At 43.8% G+C, this 15,322-nt stretch overlaps 1 protein-coding gene across 8 annotated transcripts in view; it reads left to right on the top strand.

Annotated features, from left to right (window-relative positions):
- Positions 1-2,332: 2,332 nt before the first annotated feature.
- The window catches only part of pdlim5a (PDZ and LIM domain 5a), a 270,064-nt gene continuing 257,074 nt past the window's right edge, over positions 2,333-15,322 (top strand). For 3 of the 8 annotated variants that reach the window (XM_069925691.1, XM_069925690.1, XM_069925689.1), the window contains exon 1: positions 2,335-2,516. The gene's annotated coding sequence lies outside the window, so the exon portion shown is untranslated. Of the gene's footprint in view, positions 2,517-3,063; positions 3,215-14,966; positions 15,042-15,322 lie in introns of those variants that run through there. The other 5 variants (XM_069925688.1, XM_069925686.1, XM_069925683.1 and 2 more) reach the window with 4 other exon arrangements.

The following is a 15,322-nucleotide window of genomic DNA, read 5'->3' as shown; positions in this document are numbered from 1 at the left end:
GGAGCAGCTAGAAGAGATTGTGGTCAGAGTGATGGGGGTCCTCTGGAGGCAGATGCTTTCAATGAACTGGAGGCCTGCATCCAAGATGGGTACTGGCTAGGTGTGCCATTCTCTGCAGCCTCCTGCATTCCTAGGTTCTTATGAACTCCCCTCAGAACCAACCACTCACCTGCACTCTCAGAGAAATCTATAGTGGCCAATTAACCGACCAATCCACACTTCTTTGGGGTGTGGGAGGGAACCAGAGCACTTGCTGGAAACCCACAGTTACAGGAAAAATGCACCTCCGCCACACGGGCAACAACCTGAGGTCAGGATTGAACCTGTGACTCTGACATCAAGAAATGGTGGCTCGACTGGCTACGTAACTGAAATAATTTCACTCATATGATGTCCATTGTTTAGTTTTCCTCGCAGAAAGCATTAATTAGACTGTTCACAGTGTGGAGGTAGAAAGTAAGTAGCACAACCTGTCATTAGCTTTTGTCTTTCTTGACTGTTTTGACTAAAACCTGTGCTCCTGGCTGAAAATATTAGAAGGGTGAAATACCAGCCTTTCTCAATTCAAAAGCAGAGTGTATGTCAGGGAAGGAACTTGATAATGCTTTTGACCCAGTGTCTGTAAAAGTCCATATTTTGAGACTCAGCAGGCTGCATTCTCCCACCACCCCCCCCCCCCCCCATCATGCCTTCAAATCCCACCCCAGTAATGAGCACAAAGAATGAGCCTCTTGTTTTAATGAAAGAATGATGATATTTGGATGAAATATTAAACTGAGGTACGATCTAGTCTGTCAAAGGGATTTAAGAGACCCCATAACACCAGTTTGATTATAAGTGACTCATAATCCCTATTACCCTGGCCAATATATCTCAAGCGACACTGAAGTTTATTTGAGAGACAAGAAATCTATAGATACTGGGATCTTGAGCAGACAAAGAACTGCTGCAGGAACTCAGCAGATCAGATAGCATCTGTGGTAGAAATGGTCAGTCAACATTGAGTTTGGACTCTCCATCAAGATTAGTGGGATGAAGATATGACACATATAAAGGAGGAAGCAGGAGTAGATACATAAAAGTTTTGCTGAACATCTGCACTTTGTCGGTCACTGTGTGCTCTTCTGGTCATCTGGAGCCATAAGAGTCACACAGTTTTGAAACAGGTCCTTTGGCCCAACTTGCCTGCACCAACCAAAGAGTCCCACCCACATTAGTCCCACCTGCCTGGGTTTGGCCATATCCCTTGAAACCCATCCTCTCCTTGTATTTGCTGACATGTTTCTGAAACTTTGCAAGAGTACCTGCCTCAACCATTTCCTCTGCCAGCCTCTTCCCTGCATCACCACCCTCTATGTAAACAATTTTTACTTGTGCAACCATTCCTGCCTGTTGTTGGCCTCATCTATTGTCCATCACCCACAAACTCATGGCATGAACATTGATTTCTCTATTTTTGATAAGCCCCCACCCCCATCTGCTCCCACTCGTTATGGTTCTTCATTACCTCCTCCTATACCTTTTTCTTTCTCCATACCTTAACATTTCTTCCTCACCCTTCCTACTGCTATCTCCATTATCCATCCCTCCACCTCTTACACCTTCCGTCCTCTCCTTTCCAGACCCCTTCCCCAGCATTTTCCCACCCTTATACATTTAGTTTCACTGCTGTCCCTCTCAGCTTGATAAAGGGACCAGACCTAAAATGTTCACTGACCCTCTGTGATCTCACAAGAACCTCCAACAATTCTTTTAAAACACACACTGAAACTGTTGGGAAGAACTCACCCAGTCTCTCAAGTCCCCAAAGAGATATTGCCAACAGAAGGTTGTATGGAATGAGTTGCCAGAGGAAGTGGTAGAGGCAGGGGCACTCGCTACATTTAAAATACATTGGGACAGGTCGAAAGGCTTGAGAGAGATGTGGGCAAATGGAACAAGCTCAGGAAGGCAACATGGATAAGTTGGGCTGAATGGTCTGTTTCTGTGCGGTGTCACATTATAAATCGATATGGTTTCATTCATTGTAAGACTCTGGTCAGAGTCCGGATGCCACATCAAATCTTTTTTTTTGTTTTGCACCGGTATAGTTTGAACAACTGTGGAAAATAGGATCATGGAAAAAAAAAACTTTTAAATAGATTATGGAAGAAATTGGGAGCAATTTCTTTTAAGACAGCAATTTTCCTTTGGCATAAACAACTTTGCAAAATGACTTTGAGTCAATGCATTTTATTTGACTGGGCAACTTATGGGTTTTATTTTTATTACTGAGCTTCGCCACAACCAAATGATGTAACGTCAGTGGGTGGGGAAGCAGGGAGGGGGCAATTTCCCTTCCTCCTCCTGCCATCATCATGCTCCTTGCGGAGTGAAGGGGGCTGGAGGTGACGGAAGTGCGGGAGACCGGGGAAGCGCCTGCCGCCAGCGGAGCGTTGGCGGCGTCTTGGTCCCGTCCGCGTCGCCGCCACCCGCCGGCGTTCCAGTCGCACCTTGCCTGGCCCGGACCGCACGAGGTGAGAGCGCAGCGCCAGCGGACACATGCAATGCGAAAGGGAGCCCCGGTTGCCGAGAGCTGGCCAAGTCCGCATGATGCATGGTCTGCGTGCTGTTCAGGTTCATGTTCTTTCCACTCCCCACCCCAGTGTCCGGGGGTTCGCGGCTTCCCAACCAAAAATGTCCCTCCAACTTGCTAAAAGTGACAGGCACATGATTTTTGGTGCTACGTTTTAAACATTTTAAGTGCTTTTTTTAAATAAGCGTGCCTTTTCTTTACGGGGTGTAGATTTTTTGGGGGGGAAAGGGGCAAACTCCAAAACGTCCCTTTGCAAACTTCTGACTGCAACCTCAGGCGAGCGGTGGTGGTGTTGGGTTGATTGGCAGGACGGCTTGCCAATCGACGGCGGGATCCGCTGTATCACCTTTCTTTCCTGCCTTCCAATCCGCGGGCGGGGTTGGATTGGGTGGGAGGGGCGGGTCCGTGACGCTCTCGCCCAGCCTGTCCAGGGACCACAATGGGCTTGTCCCCTGGTGTGAGCTCCACCCACGGCGAGCGACTTGACGGCGGCAGCTCTCGCTCGGCACGTCCTTGTAAAGCCACACTTGGTGGAGAGCAAGTTGCAGCTTGTGCATTGCCAGACCTGCGTGATTTGTCTGCTGCACCTCTCACCCAAGACGTGTGGAATTAAGCAAGGTGGTCATCAGTGCCACTCCTGTGAGTAATGACCAGGCCCCAGAGGAGGGGCGGGGGGGAAATCTTTCCAGCCCCCTATCTACATTTTGAACTGGTGGGCAAATAAATTCACCCCCTCTCCTTGCTCTCCTCCCCCACCTTTTTAACAAAAGGTTCAGCATTGAAAGGTTGGTCATACCCCTTGGCTACAATGACCCGAGTTTCTCCAGCACTTTTGCGTATTACACTACAATCACAGTGTCTGCAGACTTTTGATGGTAAATGAACTTTGTGGGATTTTATTTGTCACAGTACTGAAATGCATTGCAAAACTATCCAGGCAAATTGGCTAATCTGCGACTATGAGAGTGAAGGGTTACAGTCGAAGCGTGCAAAGCCAGCAACATTTTACCCAAGGGTTGTGTGTTCAATAGTCTGATAACTTAAGGGAAAAACTCTTCTTGAACCTTGTGATGCATATTTTCAAATTTGTGTATCTTCCGCCTGCTGGGAGGAGGAAGAAGAGATTGATGGGGAGGATTGGTCTTCTCGTACATTGCCTGCTGAATGCAGTGTTGAGGTTGCAAATGTCAAGGCCATTCCTGCTTTATCAGGGACCCTGTTTAAAAACTGGGCAGGAGAGTTGATTGCAAGTATTATGGGGTTGATATTTATCTATACCATGTTTGGTGATAGACTTAAATGTATGGAAACATGTTCTTTGACTCAAGACATCCATGTTGTCTATGCAAGCTCATCCCATTTGCCTTTGTTTGGACCATTCCTATCCATGTATCTGTCCAAGTCTTTTTAACTGTCATAATTGTACCAGCCTCGAACAGATCCCTCTAACAATGTGTTCCCTATACCCATCACCCCTTGTGCAAAAAAAGTTGCTTCTCAAGGAGCCTTTAATTCTTTCTCCTTTCACCTGAAACTTGTAGCCTCTAGCTTTAGACTCTCCTATTGTGGGGGAAAAGACTGTGGCCATCCACCTTGTTTATGCCCTTCATGATGTTATAAACTTCAAAAAAAGTCCTCCCTCATCCTCCTTCACTCCAAGAGAAAAAGTGCTAGCTTATTCAGCCTCTCCTTGGAACTCAAGCCCTCTAGTCCCAGAAACATTATTGTGAATCTTTTCTGTATTTTTTTCAGTTTACCTATAGCGAGGTGACCAGAACTAAACAATACTTCGTTCAGTTTTCCCTTTTTCATGCACAGTTATAACATGATGTCCCAATTCCTATACTTGATGCTGTTCATAGTCCTAGACGATCTATACTAATCCAAGATTGCAGTGTTCTTCTGGGAGACTTGCTCAAGGTGAGGGTCATGTTTCTACATCGAAGAATGCATTTAGAAATTAATGACTGAAGTGATTGGATTTGTGCAACATTTTTCACATCTCATTCTGTCTCTATTCCAGTGTTCAGTATGTTGGACATGACACTCCTTCATCCTATCCTGTCTGGTGCTGCTTTACTTGTTTTGTTCACAGGCAGCTATTTTGATTAATGATGCTCTCAACAAAGAATAAATATTTATTTAAGCAAGCTCATAACACCCTCATTGTGCTGCTCCTCCTTGTGAAGGTGATGATTAGATTTCATTAAAATGTGGTTTCACAGTTGACTCAGATTGGAGGAAAGTTGGTGATTTCACAGAGAATGAAAACAGGAAATGCCGAAAAGGGATCAGCAGGGGCAGGCACCAGTTGTGGTGGGGTGAGCGGGATTAGTGACCTTGATTTCTATCAATGGGCCAGGTTAAGACTCTCTGTGCAACCTGTCCAATGTCCATTTGAACTTGTACTGGGTTGAAGATGGCGTAAGAAAAACAGAATTTGTATTTGTCTAACATCATCCACATCTGTTATTCTACATTTGAGGGAGTAGTACCTTTGGTAATGCGGAAAATGTCACTGAGCTAGTTTGAACCCATGAATAGCAATGATTGTGACCTTCTCTACATCGGAGAGGCTGGGCGCATATTGGGAGTTTGCTTTGCTGAGCACCTTTGCTCTGTCCGAACCAGAAACAGAGACCTCCCAGTAGCCAACCATTTCAATTCTGTGTCACACTCCCATACTCACATGTCTGTCCCACCAAGACCACCCGCAAATTGGAGGAACAACACCTGATTTTCCATCTGGGGACTCTCCAGCCAGATGGCATTAGCATTGACTTTTCCAGTTTCTGCTAACCTGCTCTCTTCTTCCCCCTCCCTCCTTCCCTTCCCATTTCCACTTCTCCTCCCACCTTTCCCCTTCGCTTCACCTAGCCATCTCTCCTCCCTTGATCACTGCTGTTCCCTCCCTCCCTTCACCTATCACCTCTTGCCTTTGTGACCACCCCTACCCCCACCCCACGGTTTTGTTCAGACGCCTGCCAACATTTTTCCATACCTTGCCCGAAACATCGGTTATAAATTTATAAATTTTTACCTTTGCTGTATAAAGGACAAGATCTGAGCATCATCAGGAATTTCTATTGGCAACAAAGTGCAGCCACACAAATAGACAATGAGAATATCAGCCAGTAAAGTGAGGAGTCAGACAGAGTTGTGCTCTATCACCAGACCCATTCTCACTGTACAGTGAAAACGTCATGAGAACCAGACAAGACCTACCTGGAATAAGTATAGGAAGTCACAATATCAACAACCTCCGCTATGCAGCTGATACAGTGCTGATAGCAAACAGTGAAGTAAATTTACAGAAATTTGTATCTACCATCAACACAGAGAGCGAAAGACTTGGCCTAACTTTAAACAAAAAAAACCTGAAGTAATAGTAATATCAAAGAAACCCAATATTCCAAACTGTAGGATCATATTGGGAAATGAAATCCTGAAACAAGTTCACAACTTCAATTACCTTGGATCATGAGTAACATCTGATGGCAAATGTGAAATAAACATAAAAGCAAGAATAACCATGGCAAGAACAGCATTTATAGAAATGAGAAACATCCTAATAAACAAGAAAATAGCTATTGACATCAGCTGCTACATTCTTCCTATATTGATGTGAACCATGGACCATCATAAATGCAATGGAAAAAAGCATTGAGCAGAGATGTGGTTTGCTAGGCAAATCATATATGGACAGGATAACAAATTAAGAAGTTCTGCAAAGAATGAAAACAATATACATAAAAGAATATAAAAACAGCAATTAAAGTTCTTTGGACACATCATGCAGATACAGTAGAACATTTAGTTACAACTGGAAAGCTGGAAGGAAAAAGCAGCTGAGGTAGACGGAGAATGAAAATGAGAGATGGATTTACATCATGGTTAGAAACGGGAGGCAATAACTACAATTTGGAGGGTCAGAGACTGATGGATGGAGATACATAGCTGCCCATGTCAAATGACGAGGCACCTAAACAACAACAATATAAAGGACACTGCTTGACCTGTTGAGTTTCTCCAGCTTTGTGTTTTAACTTTGATTGCAACTAGATTTATTTTACATGATGTTGGAGGGCAAATATTGGCCCTACCACCCCATCTCTTTAGAATCGTGTCATGGGATCCTTTTTATTCACTTGAGAGAGCAGATTGGGCCTGAAGTGATGTGAAAGTTTGTCATGTATACAAGAACAATGCCCAGTTGCATCAAAATTCTTCCTTGTGCCAGCGAAGCAGCAATGTAAGATGCAACAGGAGTTCAAATTAAATAACTAGAATGTGCTTTGAGGCAGAAGAAGAGAGAAATATAAAAGCATAACAGATTCATAATTTCAGTTAGGGCAAAACAAAAACGTTTCAATAGCGCAGACATGCCTTTCAGCGTTTCTGGAGTAAATGAGGGTTATGCGTGTTAAACAGGAAAGTCTGCAGGGACTGTTACTGTAGTACAATGCACAAAAGTGCGGGAGAAATTGGGCAAGTCACACAGCACCCATCAGAAGTAAAGGAAAACCATAATTTAGGCCTGAGCCCTTTGTCAAGGATAGAGCAAACTTTAGGTAGGTTCGGGGAGCTTGAAGAACATGATAGCTTTTGGGAGGAAAATAAACTCTCGTGATCCTAGAGGTGCTTGACTTCAAGTTTCTGTATCTTCTCTGTCTGTAGCTAGCAACGAGAAGTGATTATGGTGATGGGGGTCCTTTGATGTTGGCTGCTTTCTTTTCATATAAATGGGCAGGCTGTGGGTGTCTTGTCTCAGTGGAAAGATAGAAACTCCCACAGTGCAGCAGCTCTTCAGTACCTCACTAATCCCAGCAGATGTATTGATGCCAAGATGTTCCATCATAGGGATTTAAATCCACAACTTTAGTGGCTGCCTTTTGTTTTATGGTGGGGGAGTGGGGAATTTGTGGGATAAATCCACATGGCTTTTAGCTGAAAGGCTTCATGTTCCTTCCTTTTACACAGTTGACATTTCCATGTTTTTGCACTGATTATGGCGCAGACTATCCCACTGCTCTCTTTCCGCGGAAGCCACCTGTCCAGTATATTTTTAATAAATTTCAGAATTCCAGCGTCTGCAGCTTTTTGACTTGCATTGTTCTGCTGCATTGTCTGAAGCAGATATATGATTGTCTTGTTTCTGGAAGGTGGGAGCAGGTTGAAGAAACGGAATGGTGGAAGGAGACGATGACAAGCTCTAATGTGTGTGTGTCAGATTGCATCCCCAGTTTCTGTAAAAGGCAAAGGAGACTTGGGCATAAAGAAAATTATCTTGCTATTGAAACTGGAATAAAAAGAAAAAATATATGCAATAGAGCAAACCTATTTCAAACAAATACTGTATATACAAAGGAAAGCACAGTGCAAAGTCTCTTTTCACTTTTAGTCAATAGTTTCATATTTCTGGACCAAATTGTGTTAACTCTCCTCTATTGTACAGGGTGCCAGTGCCATGCCATGCCCCCCCTCCCCTCCCCAAGTGATGCTCCTTTTCTTGAGGGGCTCTTCCACTGCACTTGGCTCTCTAAGTGTCTCGTAGCAGAAGAACATTAAACTTTGATCCTTCCCATAAACCCTTTGCATTGGCTTCAGTTCAGCCTTTGGCATGCATTCTCAATTCCAGCTGGAGGAACTCTAGGGGAACAAAGGGGAATGGTCATGGTTTTGAGCTGAAAATTCATCAGGAAACCTAGAAATGTTGACCATTCCTTTTGTCCCACTGCTGCTGCTTGGCCCAGAGTTCCTCCAGCTGATTGTGTTTGGGTTCCAATTCTAACCTTTGCAGTCTCCTGCACACTAAATGTGTCAGTTGGCACCATTCCTTCACAGACATCTCACTGTGCCGTAAGGATGACAAGTTTCCGCAGACTAAAGAACGACTTTTTCTGGCAGCATTGGATCTCTGTCTCTGTATCAGTACCTGGGAACAGCGTGTAAATCGTTGTCTGAAGAGAGCGCAAAAAAAAACCATTGAGGCCCCCTTCCACCCTGTACACAGCATCTTTCAGGTGCTCCCACTGGGGAAGAGATACAGGAGGTTCAGAGGCAGCGCCACCAGGCTGAGGATCAGCTTCTTCACATGGGCAGTGAGAATGCAGAACTTCCAAAGGGACTGCTCACACTAACCATCCGAGATTCCCAATTCATGAAACAATATTTATTTATTTGTACATATGAATACTTGTCCTGCATATGTATTGTTTGTCTGTATGTTTGTTATGCGTGATGTTGTCTGCGAGTTTTGCACTGAGGGCCAAAGAACACTGTTTTGTCAGGTGGTACTTGTACAATCAGATGATAATAAACTTAAAACTTAAACTTAACTCTGTTGAGTTGCTGCCCGGGATGAACTGTGTCATTTAATTTTAGGTAATCTTCTCCCCCCCCCCCCCACCCAAATCTGATTCAACTTCCCATCTCTTCTTTACTTACTCCTGTAATTTTTTTTTCTCGCTAACATTTCTTTTCCCCACCACCTTCCTAATGGTTTCTTCCACTCCCTGTCTCTCCACCTCTTGCATCTTCTTCCCTGTTCTCCATCACCTCTGGTGAGCTTTCCCCAGCTTCTTCCCTATGTATTTTCACCTATTCTATCCTAGACCTGAAACAATGACTGACCATGTCCACTCATGGATGCTGTCTGATCCACTGAGTTCCTCCAACAATTCTTTGTTTACTTGAGATTGTGAAAATGCCTCACTGTTAACTGGACCATAGCTATTTAAAGCTGCTTTCACACTTGTGACCCACTAAATTGGCTGTACAGTGACCTGGGATAGGAATGGAGGTTTAACTTTACACACTTGACCACTCCTAACTGGGACACTGAACACTTTCACACGTGGAAGGAGTCATCCCCAGGGTTAGGACTGTTCTCCCTTCTATTGGTGACGTCATGACACATTGAGTGATGGTGGTCCTACCCTAAATCCTGATCAATGTATTATAATCTTATATTTGAACAGAATTAATCATGCCTAATTATGACATAATAAAGCTTTATGTACAGCACCTTCAGCACCTGTTGTTGTGGTGACCCATTAACCTTTATAAGGGATTGGGAAAGTGCAACAATTTTTAAACAGGGTGGGAAAGTTGGTAGCGCTATCGTGTACAATTTATAAATACTGTGTGGGGGGGTGGGGGGGTGGGGGGGGAGTGATGGTGGACCTGCCCTCCCAGAATTCCATACGGCAGAGAAAGGGCTGTATGCCCAGCTGCATATGTGTAGCATTCATAGAAGCGTTTCTCTGCCACAACGAATTTTGGGAAGTCAGGTCCGCCATTACTTTTTTCCCAGTCTTTATAAATTGTGAGCTATTGCGCGACCTATTTTCCCACGCTGTTTAAAAATTGTCCGCTATTGCTATTTATTTTCTCTCTCTCCCACCACGATTTTCCCATGGCAAAGTTTATACCTTCATTTTAATTTTTTCTTCCTGCATTCATGCAAAAACTTGGGTCATTTCAATCCCACAATGCAATTACCTATTTCAGACTTCCCTGATTGCAACACCAGGGTCTGAAGACACCAGGGATTGTACTAGGGGTCGAGGCCATCAATCCCTTGTGTGAGCTGATGTCATCTAATGCCAACATTGAATTGATTTTGCTTTCACACTTGCCACTTTAAAGGCTGATTGGCGTTTGATTCCTGGGATCACTTGCAAATGTGAAAGGAGTTTAAGATGGAGGAAATGTAGGAGCTGGATATCAACACATTTTCTATGCCAGTTCTTGTGATAATCATTGCTATTGTTTAATTTGTCATCATATCTGAATGTTTCATTGAATCAAACCTTGTGACTTTAAAACCGTGGTTTCTGGAAATTTTGTGCTTGGTTATGTGATCCTTCTGGCAAAATAGACCTGTTGTTTCTACAGGCCATTTCAGGAAGCCCAAAAGTCGGAATGTAAAAGTGGAGAAATTTCACCAAAACGCATAATCACCCAGCTTTCTGAATGTCCGGAGGCCATCTCCGAGCTGCTTATTCCAACACCTCTCCGAGAGGGATAATCTCCATAGCGCAGCCCTCTGCTGATCAATCTGAATGTACAACCGTGTTAAGTGACTGTTTAGGGGTGGGCTGATGGTGCCATCAGCCTGCGACCCATCTCCCCTCTCCCTCCAAGTCATGGGCAATGAGCCAGTGGGAGCCCTTGGGGCAGTGGGAGCTGCCAGTGGGAGCCACCAGTGGGGCCGGTGGGAGCCAGTGGCGGGAGCTGGCAGCGGGGACCGTTAGGGCAACAGGAGCTGTCAGCGGGGACTGTCGGGGCAGCGGGGACTGGCAGCAGTTGTCATTGGGGGCCATCAGAAAAGTGAGAGGTGTCGGGGCGGCCGGTGCGGGCTGGGACAGTCACTTTGGCCTTCGGGGCCGCTCTCTGTGGCTCAAAATGTGACAGCAATGGCCAGTTTCCCTACCCATAATCCCCCACGCAGCTGGAACTGTTCTGGAACCATAGAGTGGTTCTGCTACGTATATATGATGGGTGGCACTACGGCACCAGTCACCCTGCCTCTCTCGGATCTGGAGGACGCTCTGGATATGAAAGGAATGCTGGAGCAGCCTTTTAGGGCTGCTGTCTGAAAAGTAAATTCCCATTTTTCCATCTGCTCTTGCTGGTCTCAAGGCGGAAGCCCGCCGTGAAATGGCCTTGCGCTTAAAAAAAAATAGTCATGTAGTGACTGGAACACAACGTTCAGACTGAAACTCCTAATGTAGGACGGAGTGAGTGTGGCAGATACAGAGACATCATCACTTGGATGAGCTGTTCTGCCTTTCCCTGAGTGTGAATCTTCAAAATGCAGACGCCCATTTTGATCCAAATCCATGAGAACAAGACTTCACGACTTGAGGGCACCTCAAAGTGCTGAGGTTATTTTGAATTGTAGTGGAGTTCTGCATAGTGTCCTTCGGGCAACATCTGTATTTCATTCATCTTCCCTTTAAAACATATCTGATTACTTGGGCCAATAATTTTGCTTCTGTTTGAGATTGCTCTGCACAATTTCTCTCCGATGTCTACTTTATTACATCAAATGCAACTCTGCGGAAGGAACTTAATAAGCCTTTCTTTTTTGCAATGCCCTGAAGTTGTGGGAGAGATGCCTTTTTTCTTGTTCCCATTGAAAATGGTCTAAATGGATTAATGCACTTTATAAAAACTTGTGGCTAAAAGCATTCCTTACTTGTCCAGCTGTGTTAGAAATAGAATCAAAATATTCGGTTTTGTACATTAGAATTGCAAATTTGCATAGATGGGAAAATAGTGTACTAAATCATTTGACTCTAATTGTAATTTTGAACTGTGATGTAATGATATCTGTGTACAGAGTACATTTAATTGCCTGAGGTGTATGTTTACCCACAACTTGAGGAAATGTTTTGGCAGAGGAGATAATTAAGAGTTGCTCCATATTCCACCATCTGCAGTCTACATAACCTGTATGTCTACATAACTTGTAAAGACCATATCTTTATAAGAAGCAAGCAAACAATTTTCATAAAGGGTTACAAACTGACCTGCTGAGTTCAAGAAGATTAAAAAAAAAATATTAGAAGCAAGCTGTGCAATAAAATAACTGCTGGATTTGTACTGATCATTGGACCACTGTGCACAGTACCGACAGATTCAAATTTAATAGCTCAGACCCTGGCAGGCAGAATGGTTGGGACGTGGTGTTCTTGAGCTGATTGGATGAAATTTAAGTTCACCCATGCAACCTGACGTAAAACCTTATATTAAGTGCTGGGGAGGATGTGTTCAATGACTCCTGAACAGCAGTCTTCAGATTTAGTAGTTCTTGCAGTTTTTTGCATTATTTTACTGTATGTTACTTGCTTGTTAATTGGTGAACTACTTGATCTGAGTCATTTCCCACCCCAGATCATCTTGTTCTGTTATCATATCCTTCTGTGGTTTCCACCTTGTGTGATAAAGGAGGAAAAATCCAACACCCAACCAACCAATTTTCCCCTGCAACCGCTGCAACCGTGTCTGCCTGTCCCGCATCGGACTTGTCAGCCACCAACGAGCCTGCAGCTGACGTGGACATTTATCCCCTCCATAAATCTTCGTCCGCAAAGCCAAGCCAAAGAAAAGAAGAAGATTAAGTACACTTCCCCTATATCTATCTCTGCTCTTCCTCTCAACCTCTCTTGTAGTGATTCCTCTTTTTTTGTAAGTTGTTGAGGTTGGTGATTAATGAACCCATTGAATTTTGCCTTTGAGCTTCACCTCTGTCTCCAAACAGGGCTTCAAGCAACAAGTTGCCATCTTCTGGCTGTCTCTCTGGGCATATATTGGTACAGTTGCACCCAGGCTCTGAATGTCAACTATACCCTTTACAGACGTACCCCTCAAGTCATCACAGAAGCTTAATGGATGGACGCTGCAGCATTCAGAGCCAGGGCAACAATAGGATGCAATAAACAAAGCTGCTGTGTATTAAAATTGTTCGGCAATACATTGTTGATGAGTTTGTTTAATATAAGGTGATTTGATGGATCCATTAGACAATAAACCTTATCTCACAATGATGGCGCTCCACGTTTGAAGATAACCGTAGAATTCAGGCAGTTTTAACTTCTGCAATTAAGTTCACAGTTATCATTTAGTTTGGCATTTCTATTGGGGCCTTTTGGAGGATTTGTTTGGCTTTGGAACTCTATTTTTGGTTATGTTTATTGAGTTTTGTTCTGGCAATGCTGGTAGTGTTAGGAACTGGGACTATACTGGCTACTCCACAGTATTGTAGAGCCAGGGTTCCAGCTGGAGTGGAGCTAATCTGCACGTCAAATAGGAAAAGGTTCAGCTTGTCCAAATAAGAGGGTAGAGACTTAATGGGAGAGGATATCTGGAGTGGTGAGTGTGGGTGAGGTGACCAGTGGGTAGAGGTGAGAGATGGTATAGGGGAAGAAAGTGGACTTCTGTTAAAGATTGTTTCATTTATGGTCCCATGTTCCAAGAATTAGTGGAAAAGTTTAATTTTATGTGCCATCCAATCAAGACAACCTTTACTTGAGCACAACAGATGATTCAAAAGCGCAGGGTATGGTGTCAGAGATAAAAAGTTTGATTAAAACATTGCAAGGCAGGAGAATTTTACTCATGAGAAGACTATGTCGGTTTGATCATTTGATGACAGTGGGAAAGTGTTCTCGTTGTTCCATTTGGTCAAGTCCTTGTATCTGCAGCCAAATGGAATGGGGAGAATGTGGCCTGGGTGGATTATTTTTTTTAATATATGTATCCACTGCTTTCCCGTGGCAATGGGAAGTTTAGAATGAGTTTGCAATGGGCTGAGCTGGATTCACAACTCTTTAGTTTCATGCAGTCCTGGGCATTAATACCTAACTGTTGTGGATCACAAACCAAAGTCCAATACAGTTCCCTGTCAAAAAAAAGAGGGAACATTTGCAGTAATGATACACTCTTTCTCTTAATCTCTGAATGTGACTGTGTTTCTCAGTTTATAAATTACTTCAGTCTTCACTGTGGCAGCCAATTTGCAAACAGCAAAATGTCACAGAACAACAAGGTGGTTAATGAATAGATCATCTATTTGCAGGGTGTTGATAAATGTAGTGAGCAGAAGTCTTTCATAGTTGTGAATAGCATGGGGAGACTTTTAATGTTTCCCTTGGTGGTTGCATCATGACTGGGTTTTGCTTGAAAAATGACAATTATGACTGTGTGGCATACCCATGGTTTTACGCAGGGTCTGCTTTCCACGTGATTTGAGAGCGTAGACATTTGGGAAAGCTTGTTGGTTCTGAGTGAGATCAGATTTGCTACATTGGGTATCCACCTGTCAAAGATTTAAGTGCTCTGTTCTTTTTTTAAAAAAAACAAGCAAAGTCAGGAGTAGGGAGGGAAGTAGTTTGTAGAAATCTGGGGAAACTCCAGAGAACTCAAAATGTGGATCCCACTCCAATTTGATGAGCAAGTCTGCAGATGCTGGGGTCAAAGATGCAGGAGGAACTCAGCAATGTTTCAGCCTGGACCCTTCGTTAGGCACCCCAACTTGGAGTGGTTTGAGGTGGAGAACAGAGATGCATTAATGAGAAGCTAGATTAGTGACACAGTGAAGTGATGGTGCTGTGTGGTCATCTCTGTCATGTTAATGCAGTATTTGTAATCATTAAGAGGTGGGTAGAGATGAGGAAGATGTCCAGTGTAGTTTTGCTGCCATGCTATCAGTTGGAGCACCCAAACACCGATCCTGTGCAACAGGGTCCCAGCCTGGTAATAAAATCAAAGCTGTTAAATCGGGTCACCTTGCGTCATGCTGTAGCCCTGCAACCCTTTGGTGTAATCTTACAGTGGCTTCGTTATATATAGTGGGTACTGGCAGCCAAACCTTGTGCTGCTTCATTCTTCTCTGCTTCATCGACACGGGTGCATTGCACTCTGCTCTCAAGACCAACAAGTGGTTTGTCTCAGAAAGGTAAAACTTAAGTTACGTGAAGATTTGACTGCAGCTGCAGTATCTGTTTGTTTGATTTTCGTTTAACAGATCTAGTTGAGTAATCTTTGCCAGATGATGGAGTTCCTCTGTTTAGCTGCTTGCTATTTCTTTCCACATGGTCCCAATCTTTTCTTATTTTGCCTAATCCATTTTGAAAATGTTGTTGTAAATGTGGCATGCACATTTACTAGATAGTACTTGACTTTGTATTATCTAGGCATCTGTAAAAACAGCAGGTGAACCCTTTGCTTGGGGTTATA

The sequence above is a fragment of the Narcine bancroftii genome, chromosome 3, assembly GCF_036971445.1.
Source record: "Narcine bancroftii isolate sNarBan1 chromosome 3, sNarBan1.hap1, whole genome shotgun sequence".
Lineage (NCBI taxonomy): Eukaryota > Metazoa > Chordata > Chondrichthyes > Torpediniformes > Narcinidae > Narcine > Narcine bancroftii.
The sequence above is the reverse complement of the archived record's forward strand: the minus strand, read 5'-3'. Positions and strand labels throughout refer to the sequence as shown.